Here is a 6,552-nt window from a genome sequence, read left to right on the forward strand (position 1 = left end):
CGGCTGCCACCCCTCAGACAGGTTTATGCCCTTCTGCTGCTTGACCCGATCAAGCCCAGGAGGCAGAACAAAGGATTTCCTTTGGGATAGGAAGGTAACACCCACTCCCTTTGGAAATTGGTGTGACTGGCTTGGGAGGAGTAGCGAGTCCAAGCCACTAGCAATGCTTTGAAGGGCACATTTTGTGCCCTCCGTGCATAAACCAGTGCACACGGGTTCAGGGACCCCAAGCCCCTGCTCTGGGACGAAACTGGACAATGGAAAGGAGAGTGACCACTCCCCTGTCCACCACCACCCCAAGGGTGTTGCCCAGAGCTCCTCCAGAGGGTCCCTGGGTTCTGCCATCTTGATTCCAAAGTTGGCAGGGACCGCTGGGAGCATCTGAGTAGCCAGGTCAGGCAGGTGACGTCAGATCCCCCTTCTGATAGGTGCTTAACTGGCTAGGTGACAAATCCCCCTTTCAGGGCTATTTAGGGTCTCACTCTCGGGTGGGTCCTCAGATTCGGCTTGCAAGATTCCAGCAGGAGTCCTCTGTAACCTCCACTTTGACTTTTGGCCTCCAGAACTGCGACTGGACTGGAACCTCCAGGACTCGACAAGCTGCCTCAAAGATGAAAAAACTTTTCTGAAACATTGTTTCCAGGGCTCCTGCCAGCAATTGCAACATTTCCACCGGCTGTGCATCCTCTGAGGGCGGTGTGTCTTCCGTCTGCACTAGAAGAAAGAAGGAATCTCCCTTGGAGTGAAGGAGTCCCTCCCCTGCATCCGCAGGCACCTGCAGCAATTTCGACCGGCTTCGTGGATCTCCTCTCATCCTGAGCTGTGTGGGTCCTGCATCACAGGTTGTGGTCCAGAGTAGTCCTCTTAGTCCTCTCTGTCAGCTGTCCAACTTTGGTGGAGGCAAGCCGTTGTCTTCACATGCAGGACAGTACCCCTGTGCACCACGTCTCTTGCAGCTGCCAAGGCTTGTTTGCATCTCTTCCAAGCGATCTTCAGGCGATGTGTAGCTCCAGGACCCAGCACTCCTTCCTGCAATGCTCAGCCCTCTGCATGTTTCTCCTGTGGCTTGGGATCCCTTTCTGTAGTGCTTCATGGGCTCCTTTTGCGACTCCTGTTTCCCCATCCGGTGGGACTCCTGTGGGTGCTGCCTCTGCTTCTGTGGACTGTCTATGTTGCTGAGGGTCCCCTATGACTCCCCCACCTGAGTTGAGTCCTCCTGGGCCTTGCTGGTCCACGGCAGTTCCACTAACCACAAATTTACGTTGCCAAGGCATGTTGGTGGAATTCCTGCACCGACACCCATCTACAATCTTCACTCTAGCGTGGGACATCTCTTGCATTACTCAGGAACTCTTGTCTGCCTCCAGGGCTTCAGTGCTGACCTGTTCTTCTTCACCGTGGACCAACTCCTGCAAGTACAGCTGGGTGGGTAGTAGCGCCTTCTCCTCCTGGACTCCACTGTGACTTTTGAACCTGGTCCCCTCTCTCCACAGGTCTTCCTCTCCAGGACTCCACCGCTGGTTTCTTGCAGTCTTCTTTTCTTCTTTTCCTTCCTTTTGGGTGGTTTGGGGAAATTCCAGTGGTGGGGGTCCTGTGTTTGAATTCCATTTTTTTAAGTATATGGTTGGGGCACCCCCTAGGGTCACTATAAGTTATCTACATTTGCACTGATTTCTCACCTTTTCTATGCCTAATACTGTTTACTAGTGCATCTAATTAGTGTATTACTTACCTCCTATTGGAGGGTTGCCCTTGTGCAGTGCAGAGGTCCCCATGCACAGCCCTATCACGCATTTCACTGCACGAATTACGGGCATCGAAATGCGGGACGGGTGCTGCTGCACCCGCTGCACTGCCACATTGGCACCGGCTCCATTGGGAGCCGGCGTCAATGTAAAGGCCCTCTTTCTCACTGTTTCCACCCGCCAGCACAGCCGGAAAATCATTATAGGGCTGGCGAGGGCTTCGCCACGCCTGCGGTCTTCCGTCGACCATCAGAGCGGCTGTCGGCGGGGTAACCCTCCAAGATCATAATGAGCCCCTGTGTGTTTTCTTTCATGTGTGTAAGTACTGTATGACTATAAGTGGTGTTGCATGAGCTTTGCATGTCTCCTAGATAAGCCTTGGCTGCTCATCCACAACTACCCCTAGAGAGCCTGGCTTCTAGACACTGCCTACACTTCACTGAGAGGGGATACCTGGTATGAGGTGCAAGTCCCACCACACACTAGGCCAGCTTCCTACAGCGGCAGGGTCTGCAAGCCTGATGGTGTGAGCTCAGCCGAGTAGTTTGGAGGGGGGAATAGTATGGGAGAGAAGGCGGGGTGGAATGGCATGGATTCAGTTGATAGTTGTAGGAAATAACTCTTATGCAAGTCATGAACGTTTCAGCGATTGCTCACAAGGAGCATGACCTGCCTGAAGCTAAGGAGTATAAGTACACCAACATGTTTTTGTTGTTGGTTTTTACTTGTAAACACATATTTGTATTATTCAGAGTATAAGAGACTGAAAGTTGACAGAACTTCACTGATGATGCCTAGGTGTCCGTAAATCTGTGTGATAGCAGCAGGTCTTCATCTCCGTTCTGGGATATAAAATTGTAATCCATCTTTGTCCATGAGGTATTGCATGTGCTGATCTGAGACACTGTCATTTTTAGCTTACAGTCAAGTGTATGTGTCCACTTCTAGTTTCTTGGGGTTACTCCATCTTCCAAGTTCACTGATATGGAGGACACACTCCGCATAGACACCTGAGTTCAAACCCAGAAACGACATTTCCTATGTTCCCACAGAACTCTCCTTATTTTGGGAATGATGGTGGCCATCTTGAAGATATCAACTGCAAGGTTCAGCAAGGTTCACAGAGGTTCTTGTCGGACAATCAAGATACTTTGTTGCTGCATCCATGACTTTGTTATCAGACTTCGTGAAACTCTTCGAGATTATGAGGTTGAGCGTGCAAGCGCTTTGACCTGTTGTAAGTATTGTGGATTTTTAACCACACCCATTTCACGGACATCACTTTAATTAATTTGCGGGCTTGCCTTTAAAAAATCTCTTGATGTCATTGGTAAATGCTGGACGTCTGTCCCACCTTGGGGCAGTTTGGTTACCGCCTTCGACACTGACCCTGTTGCAGGGATAATTGCACGATTGCTGATGTACTTCAGCGTGGGTGAACCACTTTTTCTTTTGTCTGCAATCCGTGGCAGTCATGGCGCTCACAGCGCTCAGAGCACAAACTCGATTGGCAGTATCGTTTTTACATTAGATGCACTCTGATCTGCTTAGTACACATTCTTTGCAGCAGGCACATTAACCCTGTACGCTACCTCATGATGACTCCAAGCTTCCACTAGACAAAAGTACCTTCTCTCTCCAGAAACAACATACATTTCCAGAGTTATTTTGACATTTTACATTATATGCACTTTGTTATTTGCTTAGTACATGTTCTTTGTAGCAGGCACATTAACCCTCTGTGTTACCGTATAATGAATCCAAACTTTCACTAGACAAAAGTACATTCTCTGCGCTACCTTATAATAAATCCAAGCTTCCACTAGACAAAAGTACGTTCTCTCTCCAAAAACAACATTAATCATCAGAGTTATTATGACATTTTTACCTTAAATGCACTCTGATCTAGTTATTACAAGTTCTTTTCTGCTCACATTCATTCTGGGACTTGTAGTTTTGTTTTAATAACATGATACAAGCTGGAAACCAGCCCTTGGAGTAGTATTCATAAAGTTGAATGAGTGATTCGTTCATTTAGTTTATGTTTCTGCTTTGCATTCTGGGACTTGTTGTTTTATTTTTACAATGTGATACAAGCTGCGAATACAAAGCAGAAACCTGACTAGATAATCTACACAAGTTTGGGTCTGTGAAACTTGAGCAGTGTGTGTGTGTGTTTGTATTTATAAAACTAACCTCAAGGAGAGCTTACAGTCAATTATGCTGTACAATGGTCAACATTTTATAACTAATACTTCAGTTCAAGACTGACTAAGGATCATTAATATCATGTGACGTGGCCATCCTCAAGCGTGTGAAAAGTGATGGGAGTTTTGTTTGACTCCGCAGACTGCAGTAAAGGGACAGTGATCCAGTAAGCATGCATTCCTGGAGTACAATTATTTATTCATTGCCCCGCGGGCAATGTCGCCTGTGCCAACTGCCAAGAAAATATGTTTTGCACCTGGGAGTAGTTTGTGTTATAAGGGCCTTGTTTAAAAAAATAATCCGGTAGGCCTACTAGCACTTTAGTTACATCCGGGGCCACTGGAATTATATGGCTGAAAGACCCAAAATATGAAGCAGGGTTGACCATTTAATGTGGCAAAAAAGCCCAGTTATGCATTTACAATGCCAATAGCTCCAGCTCAAGTAAATCTGAGACTTATTGCATTTCAAATGCTTGTTTCTTTTGCAGTGTGATTGGAAGTCACAGCTGACCACAGAGAAGTTTTCTAAGAAGTTAAGTTGTATTTTGGAAACAAACTTGAATAGTTTAAATTAATGTTTTGGAGCTAACCTTGAAGGAGTGTTTGCTTTACGCTTCTGTTGAACATTTACATTTTATGATAGATGAGAAAAAGGAAAGATTTTCATCACCCTTAAAGACTGTTACGATCTCACGATGCCCATGTTTACGCTCACGTCATTTAATTCTGTGTAGCTGCGCAAAATATTGGCAAAATTATGCATAATTATGTGAAGTGCACACCCATCCTTTCGGGCTCTGTAGCGCACAAAGGCCCATATTTATACTTTTTTGGTGCCACATTTGTGCCATTTTTTGATGCAAAAGCGGCGCAAACGTACAAAATATAATTGTATTTTGTCAGTTTGCGCCGCTTTTTTCGTTAAAAAGCAGCACAAATGCAGCGCTAAAAAAGTATAAATATGGGCCAATGTGACCTTGAGTAATGTTTTGATGTAAGGACGCATTTTGGATTAAAACGGTGAGAAAAAACAAAGCAGCGCAAACAACAGTAACACGCTTTTTATTGCTCCTGTGCGTTCACTGTACCTTTTTGCAGCAAATGGCGCGTCATTACACGAAGTGGCATTATGGCGTAATTTTGGGTCTAGTTGGAACATTCTGATAGAGATAACTTGACATTGTTCATTCGGTCACACAGCTTCTGTATGGAGGTTATATGGACCACGTGTATGTGAATTTGTCAGGATGGCCTCACGGCTCTCAGGTGGTCATTACAACCTCGGCGGTCTTTTAACAAGACCGCCGAGCGGAAGACCACCAGTAGTGGCGGTTTGCCGCTTGGCGTATTATGACCGTTGGCTGCCCTCCGTCGTTTTTCTGACGGAGAGCCGCCAACAGCCATACTTGCGGGCGGCGGGGAAGTGGAGGTTGCTCCACCTCCACACCAACAGAACACCGCCCAGCTAATCACGTCCTGTGATTCGGCGCGGCGGTGTTCTGTTGGCGGTGTGGTGTCGGCGTAGCAGCCCCCATGGCTCCCGTCCCCTTCCGGCGGATCGATGGAACAGGTAAGTCGATCGTCCGTTAGGGGAGGGGGGTGGGGGAGGTGTTGTGTGGGTGCATGGGGGTGTGTGTGGGTGTATGTAGAGGGGGTGGGTGAGTGCATGTATGCTTGCGGGGGTGTTGCGTGTTTTGGGAATGAGTGCGTGTATGTCTGTAGGTATGTCTGTGTGGATGTGTGCGTGAATGTGTGAATGTGGGTGTACGTGTCTGACTGTGTGTGTGGATGTCGGCATGTATGTCGGTGTGTGTGTGTGTATGTGTGTTGGTGATGCCTGCGTGCGTGTCAGGTGTGTATGTGTAAGTTAATGTCAGGGGTCGGGGTGGGGAGGGGGACCCTGCCACCTTTGGGGGGTGGCAGGGGTGGTGGGGGTTGTAGGGGAGGGAGTCGGGGTGGGGGGTGGGGGAGACCCCTATGAGTGCCAGGGAAGGAATTCCCTGGCACTGATAGTGCTCACCGCCATGGATTTCATGGCGGTTCCTACCGCTGGAAATCCACGGCGGTAAGCCGGGTCACAATACCGGCGGCGGTATTGTGACGGCCGCCGGGCTGGAGACCCAGGTCTCCAGCCCAGCAGTCATCTCCACCCTGGCGGGCGGAACAGAGAAGCGGCGGTCATAATGCTCAAAAAAAGACCGCCAGCCTGTTGGCGGTCTTACTGCCGGTTTAACGCCGTCCGCCAGGGTTGTAATGACCACCTCAATGTCTGTATGAGGTCCAATGAGGCCAGGAGTTAGTTAGATGTTTTGTGGAAACATTGTGCCTTACTGAGATGAGGAAATTGTCACTCCTTGAGACTGAAGCGATTTCTGTGACTCTCACTCACTCTGGAAAGCAGTGTCCAGCGCGTGTCCAGCTGTCTGAGTTTGTGCAGAGATCATTTGGCAGTGAGTTTGGGTGGTTAATCCAGATGTGATGGTATCGCGTTGTGTTACTGATGGTTTGTCAAACCACATGTGTAGATCGCCGAGGACACTTAAGTTAGAATATTTACTGGAAAGGTCTCATATGATGCCCAGAGGGCTATTTGTGAA

This window comes from Pleurodeles waltl, chromosome 10 (assembly GCF_031143425.1).
Source record: "Pleurodeles waltl isolate 20211129_DDA chromosome 10, aPleWal1.hap1.20221129, whole genome shotgun sequence".
In the NCBI taxonomy this organism is placed as follows: Eukaryota; Metazoa; Chordata; class Amphibia; order Caudata; family Salamandridae; genus Pleurodeles; species Pleurodeles waltl.